This window comes from Pleurodeles waltl, chromosome 3_2 (assembly GCF_031143425.1).
Source record: "Pleurodeles waltl isolate 20211129_DDA chromosome 3_2, aPleWal1.hap1.20221129, whole genome shotgun sequence".
NCBI lineage: Eukaryota > Metazoa > Chordata > Amphibia > Caudata > Salamandridae > Pleurodeles > Pleurodeles waltl.
The window spans coordinates 198,353,966-198,367,691 of record NC_090441.1 but is presented as its reverse complement, the minus strand read 5'-3'; the positions used below and the strand labels follow the sequence as shown (position 1 = coordinate 198,367,691).

Sequence of the window (13,726 nt, the reverse complement as noted above, 5' to 3'; positions counted from 1 at the left end):
TGGCTTTTCCCCTACACCATATTTACAAAGTGGTGCAACGCTTGCACTGTGCCACTTTGTAAACCCTTGCACCACATTATGCCTGCGCCAGGCATAAAGTATGCAAGGGGGGCGTTCCGGCTCTAGGAGGCCCGAACAAATGGCGCATTGAAATTTAACATACTTCACTGCGCCTTTTTCTGTGTCATTTTTTACGCCTGCTCAGAGCAGGTGTTAAAATGACGCTCCCATTAAAATCAAGGGCCTCCTTGCTCTTTGCTACACTAGCGTCAAAATGTTTGATGCTAGTGTATCTAAGCGCCACAATAGTGTAAACTATTTTGACACATTTGTTCTAACGAGCGACATGGTGCACCATATTTTAAATACAGCGCAACCATGGTGCCATTAGGTGCAGGTAGGGGGTGCCCGAAAAAGTAGCGCATCAGAGCTGGTGCACCACTTTTTCTTAAATATGGGCCATGGTTCCATAATATGACCAAAGGCACATTAGAATCTGCCTGTTAGATCTTCAGCTCCATGTTTGCCACTAATTAACATTCACAAGTTGTAGGAAAGTGACCTTTTGGGCATGGTTACCCCACCAATTGTTGCCTGATATTGATGCTGACTTGACTGAGAGTGTGATAGGATCCTGCTAACCAGGCCGCAGCATCAGTGTTCTTTCCCTAAAACTGTGCCATTGTTCCAAAAAATGGCACACCCCTGGCAGACAGCTAAGTCCCTTGTAAAAGGTACCAGTGGTACCAACGGCTCTGTGACTAGGGAGTGTCCCTAAGGGCTGCAGAATGTACTATGCCATCCTTCGGGACCCCTCAAAAAACACATGCACACTGCCATTGCAGATTGTGTGCTGGTGGGGAGAAAAAGGTAAAGTCAACGTGGCATCCCTCCCAGAGTGCCATGCCCACCAACCACTGCCTCTGGCATAGGTAAGTCACCCCTCTAGCAGGCCTTGCAGCCCTAAGGCAGGGTGCACTATACCACAGGTGAGGACATAGCTGCATGAGCAATATGCCCCTACAGTGTCTAAGTCCATTCTTAGACATTGTAAGTGCAGTGTACCATACTGAGTTTATGGTCTGGAAGTTTGCCATTACAAACTCCACAGCCCCATGATGGCCTCACTGAAGACTGAGACGTTTGGTATCAAACTTCTCAGCACAATAAACCCACACTGATCCCAGTGTTGGATTTATTTTACAATGCACCCAAAGGGCATCTTAGGGATGCCCCCCTATTTTACCCAACACTTTAGTGTAAGGCTGACCAGTCTGTGCCAGCCTGCCACTAAAAGATGAGTTTCTGAACGTTTGGGGTGAGGGCCCTTGTGCCATCTGGAGTCAGAAACAAAGCCTGATCTGGCTGGAGGTGCTTCACCCCCGCAGGAACTGTAACACTTAGTGGTGAGCCTCAAAGGCTCAGGCCTCCTGTTACAGTGCCCCAGTACCCCTGGACTCTGTGAACACTATGGGGGTTATTCTAACTTTGGAGGAGGTGTTAATCCGTCCCAAAAGTGACGGAAAAGTGACGGATTTACCACCAGCCGTATTACGAGTCCATTATATCCTATGGAACTCGTAATACGGCTGGTGGTATATCCGTCACTTTACCGTCACTTTTGGGACGGATTAACACTCCTCCAAAGTTAGAATAACCCCCTATATCTCATTTTGCTATAGTATATACAGACCCAGCTTCCTACATTGGTGGATCAGCGGTGGGGTCCACGACTTTGCATTTGCTGGACTACTCAGCCAATATCTGATCACACAACTAAATTCCAAAATTGCTTTCAGATTCAATTGATTTTTGAATTGACAATTTTTTCTAAATTTTTTTAATTCCTTCTAGGGCCTTGGTTAAGTCCCCTTTAGCATTTCATTTTAGATTTAAAAGATATTATAAGTTAGGGGTAAGTAACTAGAAGTAGTTTTTGGTTCCTAAAAGTAACCCACAACTGTATTAACAAAATGCGCAGCTCAGAGGAAATTGTTGTGGAACTCAACCTCACCCCTTACCTCTATCTTGGGATGGGAGAGTTAAGGTCCATATGCATACTGAAAAAACATCAGAACTGGTTCTAACCCTACCAAGGTGGCAGAGAACACCAGGGACCACCGTACTGAGGAGGAAGACCTCCCCTCAAATGGGGAAGAAGTTAGGATAAGGAGGATGAACTCTCCTAACCTAACCAGGGAAAACAGGGTCCCAAGATCCCTGTCTCCAAGGATAGTGCTCACTGAATCTGAGTCTCCCACAGGGGAGTCCAGCTCCTCTGGGAACATTAAGGGCAGCCTCAATGAACAGGACCTCCTTTTAGCAAGGATGGCCAAAAGATTAGCTCTGGAGAGACAGATCCTGGCTATAGAAAGGAAGAGAGCAGAAATGGGCTTAGGACCCATTAATGGTAGCAGCAATACAACAGTAAGGGACAGGGAGCATTCTGATACCCCTAAAATCCCCAAAGGGATTGTCCCTAAGTATGAGGAAGGTGATGACATTACCAAGTGGTTCAGAGCCTTTGAGGGGGTTTGTTGAACCAGAGGATCAAACAAGTCTCATTGGGGAGATTTCCTTTGGGAACTGTTTACTGGTAAGTGTAGGGATAGACTCCTCACACTCACTGGAGCAGATGCTGAATCCTGACCTAATGAAGGCTAACCTGATTGAGGGCTTTTGATTAATCACTGAGGAGTAGAGAATTAGGTTCAGGGGGGCTCACAAACCCACAAGCCAGTCCTGGGTTGATTTTGTAGACTACTCAGTGAAAACACTGGATAGTTGGATAACTGGCAGTTGAGTGCATGACTATGATGGGCTTTATAATTTATTTGTGCAGGAACATCTTTTAAGTAACTGCTTCAATGACACACTGCATCAGTATCTGGCAGACCGAGATCCAATTGCTCCCCAAGAATTGGGGAAGAAGGCAGACCACTGGGTCAAGACTAGGGTGACCAAGACTTCAACTAGGGATGACCAAAAGAAAGGGGTTACAACCCCTCCCCAGCGGAAGGGTGGTGAGAAACCTAAAGATGATAGTAAAGAGTCTTTTCAAGGGCCCCAAAGACCTGCTCAGGAGGGTGGGCTCCGAGCCTCTTCACAATCATCTCATGGGTACAAGGGTAAAAACTTTGATCCCAAAAAGACCTGGTGTCACAACTGGAGACAGAATGGACACCAAACTGGAGACTTGGCCTGCCCCAAAAAGAAACCCCCTAGCACTGCACCAGTTAGTTCTGGTATAGCCAGTGTTCACCTGGGATAAACAGTGTTCTCAGAGCAAATCAGGGTTCACACTGACGCTACTTTGGTCTCTGAGGGTCAGGTAGATGTTGCCACTCTTGCTGTCTGTTCCCCTAATATGAGCAAATACAGGCAGCATCCCTTGATTAATGGGACAAAAACAGAAACACTGAGGGATACAAGTACTAGTGTCACCATGCAGACAGAAAATCTGGTTTCCCCAGGACAGTATCTGGCTGGACAAACTTATCCATTCACTAATGCTGACAATGTAACTAATGTCCATCCCATGGCTATGGTGACCTTGGAATAGGGAGGGGTTACTGGCCTGCAACAGGTAGTGGTCTCTTCTAGAATCCCAGTGGAATGCTTGCAAGGAAATGATCTGGAGTCCTCAGCTTGGGCTGAGCTAGAACTCAAAACCCATACAGCCCTGCTGAGAATCCCTGAACTAGTGTGTGTGAAACCTAGAGCATAAAGTTAAGCACAGGGTGAAAATGAAGTGTTGGAGCCTGGAATAATGGCCCAACCTTCCAAGAGAAAGGGCAGGAAGACTGGGGGACCAGCTTCTGAACATCAACAATCCCAAGACTCCTCTTCTCAGGAATAGGTCTTACCGTCTGAGGGAACTGAGTCCATGGAGCTGGAACCTTATAAGGTAGATCTCTTGGACCCAGTGGGACCCACAAGGGAACAGCTGTACCTGTGACAGAGAACCTGCCCCAATCTTAAAGGTCTGAGGCAGCAAGCGGCTGCACAGGAGAAGGGAGAAGTCAGTGTCTATTGGAAAGAACAGCTCCTTTACACTGAGGTAAGAGACCCCAAACATGGTGCAACCAGGAGAGTGGTAGTGCCTCAGCAGTTTACGGAATTCATCCTCACTTTAGCCCATGACATCCCCCTAGCTGGGCATCTGAGCCAAACTAAAACATTGAATAGGCTTGGAAGCCATTTCTACTGGCTAAACATGTCCCAAAAGGTGAAGGCGTTTTGCAGTTCCTGTGTCACCTGCCAAGCTTATGGTAAGGCAGGTGGCCCCCTAAAGGCCCCCAATTCCTCTACATGTGGTGGGAGTTACCTTTGTAAGGGGTTGGTGTGGACATTGTGGGCTCACTTGAACCACCCACAGCCTCAGGAAATCAGTACATCCTGGTAGTAGTGGATAATGTACCAGATATCCTGAAGCAATTCCTCTTAGGTCTACTACAGCTCTTGCAGTATCCAAAGCGTTTACCGTTATCTTTACCAGGGTAGGGTTTCCTAAGGAGTTGGTTTCTGACAAAGGTACAAACTTCATGACACTTACCTGAAGCAAATATGGAATGAGTGTGGGGTGACTTACACGTTCACCACACCATACCATCCACAAACCAATGGACTTGTTGAAAGGTTCAAAAAGACATTGAAAGGCATGATCATGGGGCTCCCTGAAAACTCAAACGGAGATGGGATGTCCTTCTGCCATGCTTGCTTTTCGCCTACAGAGAGATGCCTCAGAAGGGAGTAGGGTTTTTCTCCTTTGAACTTCTGTTTGGCCACCCTGTTAGGGAACCACTTGCACTTGTGAAGGAAGGTTGGGGGAGACCTCTCCATGAGCCTCAGCAAGATGTGTTTGACTATGTGCTTGGCCTCCGTTCTAGGATGGCCGATTACATGGAAAAGGCATCCAAAAACCTTGAGGATAGCCACCTGCTCCAGAAGCAGTGGTATGACCAAAAGGCTGCACTGGTGGAGTTCCAACCAGGGCAGAAGGTATGGGTTCTGGAGCCTGTGGCTTCTAGGGCACTTCAGGACAGATGGAGTGGCCTTACCCTATCCTAGAGAAGAAGAGTGAGGTCACCTACTTGGTGGACCTGGGCACTAGCAGAACACCCAAGAGGGTGATCCATGGGAACCGCCTCAAACTCTACTGTGACAGGGCTGATGTAACCATGATGATGGTTGCTGATGTGGATCAGGAAGCAGAGAGTGAACCTCTCCCTGACCTCCTCTTTCATGACCCTAAAGATGGGTCAGTTGATGGAGTTGTCTACTCAGACACCATCACTGTCCAACAGCAGGCTGACTGCAGGCAAGTCCTACAGCAGTTTGAAGGGCGCTTCTCCTTGACCCCTGGACAAACCCACCTGTGTACCTATGATGTGAACACAAAAGAGAGTTTACCTGTCAATACCAAGATCTAACGACAGTCTGATGAAATCAAGGACAGCATCAAAGTGGAAGTCCACAAGATCCTGTGTTAGCACAGTGGTCTTAGTCCCCTAACTTCATTCCAAGGATGGAAAGAATGAGGCGAATTTTTGTGTGGACTACAGGGGTCTCAACTCTGTCACTAAGACAGATTCTCACCCTATACTAATAGAAGATGAGTTGATAGATAAATTAGGTGCAGCAAAGTTTCTCAGTACCTTTAACTTAACATCAGGGTACTGGCAAATTAGAATGGCACCTGGAGCAAAAGAAAAGACTGCATTCTCTACAACGGATGGGCATTATCAGTTCACTGTTATGCCCTTTGGTTTTCAGAATGCCCCTGCCACCTTCCAAAGGTTGGCAAATCAAGTCCTTGCTGGCTTGGGGTCCTTCAGTGCAGCATATCTTAATGATATTGCTGTCCTTAGCTCCTCCTGGCAGGATCACAGGGTCCACCTGGAGAAGGTTTTGCAGGCTCTGCAATCTGCAGGCCTCACTATCAAGGCATCTAGATGCCAGATAGGGCAGGGCACTTTTGTATACATGGGCCACCTTGTAGGTAAAGGCCAAGTGCAACCTTTACAGCCAAAGATCCAGACAATTCTGGACTGGGAAGCTTGAAAAACCCAGACTGAAGTCAGAGCATTCCTTGGCTTGGCTGGTTATGACAGGAGGGTTGTGAAGGGGTATGGGTCCATTGTGACCACCCTTACAGAACAGACCTCTAAAAAGATGCCCAAAAAGGTACACTGGACCATTAACTGTAAAAAGACGTTTAACAACCTGAAGGAGGCAATGTGCTCAGCACCAGTTCTCAAAGCTCCAGACTACTCTAGGAAGTTCATGGTGCTGACAGATGCCTCTGAATATGGGATAGGAGCAGTCTCAAACCAGTGATGATGGCCTTGACCAACCTGTTGCTTTCATTAGCAGGAGGTTACTCCCCAGGGACAGCATTGGAGTGCCATAGAGCTGGAGGTCTTTGCTGTGATTTTGTCCCTGAAAAAGTTGAGACCATACTTGTTTGGTACTCGCTTTATTGTTCAGACTGACCACATACCTCTCAGATGGCCTATGCAAATTAAAGGTGAGAACCATAAACTTTTGAGGTGGTCCATCTCCCTACAGGGAATGGACTTTGCAGTGGAACATAGACCTGGGAATGCCCATGCTAATGCAGATGGACTTTCCAGGTTGTTTCACTTAGACAATGAAGACTCTCTTGGGAAAGGTTAGTCTCACCCTCTTTTATTTGGGAGGGGGTTGTGTAGGAAAGTGCCCTTTTTGGCATGGTTACCACCCTCTCTCCATTTTTGCATGATATTGATGCTGACTTGACTGAGAGTGTTCTGGGATCCTGCTAACCAGGCCCCAGCACCAGTGATCTTTCTAAAAAACTGTACCATTGTTCCCACAATTGGCACACCCCTTGGCACACAGCTAAGTTCCTTGTAAAAGGTACCAGTGGTACAGAGGGCTCTGTAATCAAGGAGGGTCACTAAGGGCTGCAGCATATATTGTGCCACCCTAGAGGCCCCCTCACCAAACACATGCACACTGCCATTGCAGATTGTGAATGCTGGTGGTGCCATGCCCACCAACCACTGCTTTTGGCATAGGTAAGTCACCTCTCTAGCAGGCCTTACAGCCTTAAGGCAGGGTGCACCATACCAGAGGTGAGGGCATAGCTGCATGAACAGTATGCCCCTACAGTGTCTAAGTCAATTCTTAGAAATTGTAAGTGCAGTGTGGCCATATTGAGTACATGGGCTGGGAGTTTGTAATTACGAACTCCACAACTCCATGATGGCTTCACTGAAGACTGGGAAGTTTGGTATCAAACTTTTCAGCACAATAAACCCACACTGATGCTAGTGTTGGATTTATTGTACAATGCATCCAGAGGGCATCTAAGAGCTGCCCCCTGTATTTTTACTAACCCTTTATTGTAAGGCTGACCAGTCCTGCTAGCTTGCCACTAAAATACGAGTTTCTGACCCCATGGGGTGAGGGTCTTTGTGTCCTCTGGAGTCAGAAACAAAGGCTGCTCTGGGTGGAGGTGCTTCACATCCTCCCCCTGCAGGAACTGTAACACTTGGGGGTGACCCTCAAAGGCTCAGTGGAGATGCCCGCCCCCAGACTAAGCCACACTTTTGGCAGCAAGTACGTTGGAAAAATTAAGAAAAACAGGGAGAAGCGACCACTCCGGCTAGGACCACCCCTAAGGTGTCAAGAGCTGAAGTGACCTCTTGTAGGAAAGTACCATCTTGCCTGGCATGTTACCCCCATATTTCACTGTATATATGTTGTTTTAGTTGTATGTGTCACTGGGACCCTGCCAGCCAGGGCCCCAGTGCTCATAAGTGTGCCCTGTATGTGTTACCTGTGTTATGACTAACTGTCTCACTGAGGCTCTGCTAATCAGAACCTCAGTGGTTATGCTCTCTCATTTCTTTCCAAATTGTCACTAACAGGCTAGTGACCAATTTTACCAATTTACATTGGCATACTGGAACACCCTTATAATTCCCTAGTATATGGTACTGAGGTACCCAGGGTATTGGGGTTCCAGGAGATCCCTATGGGCTGCAGCCTTTCTTTTAGCCACCCATAGGGAGCTCTGACAATTCTTACACAGGCCTGCCACTACAGCCTGAGTGAAATAACGTCCACGTTATTTCACAGCCATTTACCACTGCACTTAAGTAACTTATAAGTCACCTATATGTCTAACCTTTACCTGGTAAAGGTTGGGTGCTAAGTTACTTAGTGTGTGGGCACCCTGGCACTAGCCAAGGTGCCCCCACATGGTTCAGGGCAAATTCCCCGGACTTTGTGAGTGCGGGGACACCATTACACGCGTGCACTATACATAGGTCACTACCTATGTATAGCTTCACAATGGTAACTCCGAATATGGCCATGTAACATGTCTATGATCATGGAATTGCCCCCTCAATGCCATCCTGGCATTGTTGGCACAATCCCATGATCCCACGGGTCTCTAGCACAGACCCGGGTACTGCCAAACTGCCTTTTCAGGGGTTTCACTGCAGCAGCTGCTGCTGCCAACCCCTCAGACAGGTTTCTGCCCTCCTGGGGTCCAGCCAGGCTTGGCCCAGGAAGGCAGAACAAAGGACTTCCTCAGAGAGAGGGTGTTACACCCTCTCCCTCTGGAAAAAGGTGTTAAGGCAGGGGAGGAGTAGCCTCCCCCAGCCTCTGGAAATGCTTTCATGGGCACAGATGGTGCCCATTTCTGCATAAGCCAGTCTACACCGGTTCAGGGACCCCTCAGTCCTGCTCTGGCGCGAAACTGGACAAAGGAAAGGGGAGTGACCCCTCCCCTGACCTGCACCTCCCCTGGGAGGTGCCCAGAGCTCCTCCAGTGTGCTCCAGACCTCTGCCATCTTGGAAACAGAGGTGCTGCTGGGACACTGGACTGCTCTGAGTGGCCAGGGCCAGCAGGTGACGTCAGAGACTCCTTCTGATAGGCTCCTTCAGGTGTTGCTAGCCTATCCTCTCTCCTAAGTAGCCAAACCCTCTTTTCTGGCTATTTAGGGTCTCTGCTCTGGGGAATTCCCTAGATAACGAATGCAAGAGCTCATCAGAGTTCCTCTGCATCTCTCTCTTCACCTTCTGCCAAGGAATCGACTGCTGACCGCGCTGGAAGCCTGCAAAACTGCAACAAAGTAGCAAAATACGACTACTGCGACATTGTAATGCTGATCCTGCCGCCTTCTCTACTGTTTTCCTGGTGGTGCATGCTGTGGGGGTAGTCTGCCTCCTCTCTGCACTAGAAGCTCCGAAGAAATCTCCTGTGGGTCGACGGAATCTTCCCCCTGCAACCGCAGGCACCAAAGAACTGCTTCACCGGTCCTTTGGGTCTCCTCTCAGCACAACGAGCGAGGTCCCTTGAACTCAGCAACTCTGTCCAAGTGACTCCCACAGTCCAGTGACTCTTCAGTCCAAGTTTGGTGGAGGTAAGTCCTTGCCTCCCCACACCAGACTGCATTGCTGGGAACCGCGTGTTTTGCAGCTAATCCGGCTCATGTGCACTTTCTGAAGATTTCCTTTGTGCACAGCCAAGCCTGGGTCCACGGCACTCTATCCTGCATTGCACAACCTCCTGAGTTGTCCTCCGGCGGCGTGGGATTCTCTTGTGTAACTTCGGGTGAGCACCATTTCACTCCACTTCGTAGTGCCTTTTTTGGCACTTCTCTGGGTGCTGCTTGCTTCTGAGTGTGCTCCTTGTCTTGCTGGACGCCCCCTCTGTCCCCTCACGCAATTGGTGACATCCTGGTCCCTCTTGGGCCACAGCAGCATCCAAAAACCCTAACCCTGAGCTTTGCAGCTAGCAAGGCTTGTTTGCGGTCTTTCGGCGGGAAAACACTTCTGCACGACTCTTCACGACGTGGGACATCCATCCTCCACACGGGAAGTTTCTAGCCCTTGTCGTTCCTGCAGAATCCTCAGCTTCTACCATCCAGTGGCAGCTTCTTTGCACCCACAGCTGCCATTTCCTGGGCATCTGCCCACTCTCGACTTGATCATGACTTTTGGACTTGGTCCCCTTGTTCCACAGGTACTCTCGTCTGGAAATCCATAGTTGTTGCATTGCTGGTGTTGGTCTTTCCTGCAGAATTCCCCTATCACGACTTCTGTGCTCTTTGGGGAACTTAGGTGCACTTTTGCACCCACTTTTCAGGGTCTTGGGGTGGGCTATTTTTCTAACCCTCACTGTTTTCTTACAGTCCTAGCGACCCTCTACAAGGTCACATAGGTTTGGGGTCCATTCGTGGTTCGCATTCCACTTCTAGAGTATATGGTTTGTGTTGCCCCTATCCCTATGTGCTCCCATTGCATTCTATTGTGACTATACATTGTTTGCACTGTTTTCTATTGCTATTACTGCATATTTTGGTATTGTGTACATATATCTTGTGTATATTTGCTATCCTCATACTGAGGGTACTCACTGAGATACCTTGGCATATTGTCATAAAAATAAAGTACCTTTATTTTTAGTATATCTGTGTATTGTGTTTTCTTATGATATTGTGCAAGTGACACTAGTGGTACTGTAGGAGCTTCACTCGTCTCCTAGTTCAGCCTAAACTGCTCTGCTAAGCTACCATTTTCTATCAGCCTAAGCTGCTAGACACCCCTCTACACTAATAAGGGATACCTGGGCCTGGTGCAAGGTGTAAGTACCCCTTGGTACTCACTACAAGCCAGTCCAGCCTCCTACACCTCTTCGCTGTAGAATCCTCCATCTTTGTTCAGAGGACAGGGACCAATAGGGTTAGGAGTGTGGCCCCCTCCCCAAGGGGAGTGGGCACAGGAAGGGTGTAGCCACCCTCAGAGACAGTAGCCATTAGCTACTGCTCTCTGACCCCTGTAGCACCCCTAAATCTAGTATTTAGGGGCATGCCTGAACCTAGCTCACCCAACTCCTGGCGACCACAAGACAAGGAGAAAGTATAAGGACTGCTAAGCTGAACCCCCATCAGCTGGAAGTCCAGACAACAAATGACTTGGCCCTAACCCTACCAGGCTGTCTGCAGCTTCAAGGACTCTGCTACCAAAAAGCGACACATCCAGCAGGACCAGCGACCTCTCCAAACCCCCAGAGGACTGCCTGCCCACCAGAGGACCAAATACTCACAAGGACAGCGGTCCTGGTCAGAAGAAACCCTCCAAAAGGACTCCAGAATTGACTCAGATCCTCGAGTCCTGCCCTCTCTGCACCCAACACCCATGGCCCATGTCCAAGTGGCCCACCAGTCCAGAGCAGGTCTGACCTTGTGTCCACCCTGGTTTGACCCCTCCTGGCCAACACAATGATGCCTGTAGCCTAAATAGGGAGGACTCTCCTGACCACGAGAGAACCGGATGAAGATTCCCTATGCCTAAAGGTACCCCTGCACCTGCAGCCCCCTGGCCTTGGGGAATCCTACCACCAGTCCAGCAACGTTCAGCAGGTGACCCTGCTCCTTGTCCAGCGGTTTCCAGGAACTGACCCCTTGGTCCCAGCCTGCAGCATCTTTGTGACCCTGGGGTCCCCCTATTGAAAAGCATTGGGAGCCCGACTCTTGTTTGCACCCTGCACCCGGCTTCCCTTGTGCTGCTGAACTGAAAGTGTGTGTTTGGTGCCGACCTGTGGCCACCCTGGTGCTCACCTAAACCCCCCAGGTCTGCCCTCCGAAGTTGCGGGTACTTACCTGCTAGCAGATCTGTTTCCGAGTGCCCCCAGGCTCCATAGGATCCCATTCTAAATCTAACTTCAAATTTGACCTCGTCACCCGGCCGGCACCGTGTTGCTGGGTGTATAAGTTTGGGTTCATCCTGAACCCTGACCATTAGACATCCTAACCCCTGGAGACTGGAAGTTTAAGTCAAGTACTTACCTCAAAAATGCACTAACACTTTCCCTCCCTTGGACTGTTCTGAAAATTGCACTGTCAACTTTTAAAAGTGAAAAGTGTTACTTGCCTGTAAACTGAATTAGTTACCAAATCCAAACAAAGTTTCTATGATACATATGCTTGATACTTACCTGCAAATGTACTTACCTGCAACAATATCCTTGTGGTTCTAGAAATAAAGTAACAAAATATATTTTTCCAATATAAATACATTTACCACGACTTAGTTGTTGAGTGTGTGCCTCATGTATTGCCTGTGTGTGTACAACAAAAGCTCTGCACTACCCTCTGATAAGCCTAACTGCTCGACCACACTACCACAAAAGAGAGCATTAGTATTATTTACTTGAGCCTCTGGGGAACCCCTGGACTCTGTGCACACTATATCTCATTTTGATCTAGTAAATACAGAGCCAGCTTGCTACACAAGTGCCTGACTTATCCTCTGCCAAATTTTACTAAGAGGCGCACATGTCCACTACTCCCAGTAACAACTTACTATCTCCCCTTTTCTAAGCCATTCCCTCATTTATATCCCTAATCAAAACTCTGCTAAACACACAAGAAATCAAGAGCACAAATTTACCACAAATAATGCACAAGGAAAAAAGAAAACACATATAACCCATCTGCGATTTTTAGTGTATATATGGGTTCCGAACCCGTCCACTGCTTTCAACAGGCTTCTCAGGCTGTGGTATTTTAACCTAGAAATAAACTTAGAAGGAGGCAGACTGCAGCTCCAGGTTCAAGCACTGTTACTCCACACTAGGGTGTATACGCTATGGGGCAGATTCAGTGGCGGCTGGCAACTATGGTGATTGGAGGGGCGGGCAAATAGGTTTTGGGTAGGTGAGAAAATAAGAATACATAATGCATCTTCCACAGAATCTGCAGATTTTAACAGAACAAAAAATGTTTGTAGCACAAACAACTTCAAATTTACTAAAAACGTACTTACCGTCTTGACTGCAGACACGTCCTTCGTCCTCTGCTCCGGTCCTCTTCTGTCACGCCCAGGACTCCAGCTAACTCCCTTAACCAATCCTGGTGCTGCTCTCATGTTGTTACCTAGCACGAGAGAAGCGCGAGGATTGGAGGGAGCGGCCTCTCTCGGCGCTCCCCGGTACACCGCAGGCTTGTGCATGCTCTCAACCCAGTGGTCTAAGACCGCTGGGTTGGGAGGATTATTGTGCGCATGCAAGGCTGGCAAGGCTGGCCAAAGGGACAAAAGCACTATATACTAGTGCACAGGCAGCCCTGCCAACCACTGCTGCCACTGGGCAGGCCCCGTCCCATCCTGACATTAGGTTCAGGATGGGTTGGCAAAAATAAAATGGTAATACATTACCTTTATTACCATTTTATTTTTCATCTCTGGGGTTTTCTGGGGGTATTTTACTGGGGCGACGAAGGAGCCTTCCCTGGGCATATGTATGAAGAAATAACACAACAAGTAAGTCACTTTGCTGAGCTGCCTGATAGATAAAGGGGAGGGATGCACCATTTTTAACATAATATAGCACATTACTATCTTTCCCCTGCACAGGCGCCCAATGTGCTGCCTAGCGTCAATGCAGGCACCCTTGCACCATGGAACACCTTCCTGCACAATAACAATCCTCTGAGGGATTTCCCTCTTTCTGTGTGTGCTGCAGAATGCTACACACATAGAAAGAGGAAGTAATGAGGAGAACTAAAAATATTTATCCTTGTTGCGCCTCGCCTGCGGAGGCGTGGAACCTTGACACATTCTCAGGTCTATCAGTAATGGTAAATCTGCCAATGAGCCTAAATCCATAGGTGGATGCGTGGGAGAGGCTAGGAATGGTTATGCATGTGTGCTGACACAGTCCAGG

General features: G+C 48.4%; 1 protein-coding gene across 1 annotated transcript in view; it reads right to left on the bottom strand.

Annotated features, from left to right (window-relative positions):
• DNPEP (aspartyl aminopeptidase) overlaps positions 1-13,726 on the bottom strand; it is a 430,726-nt gene that overhangs the window by 414,511 nt on the left and 2,489 nt on the right. The window lies entirely within an intron of this gene.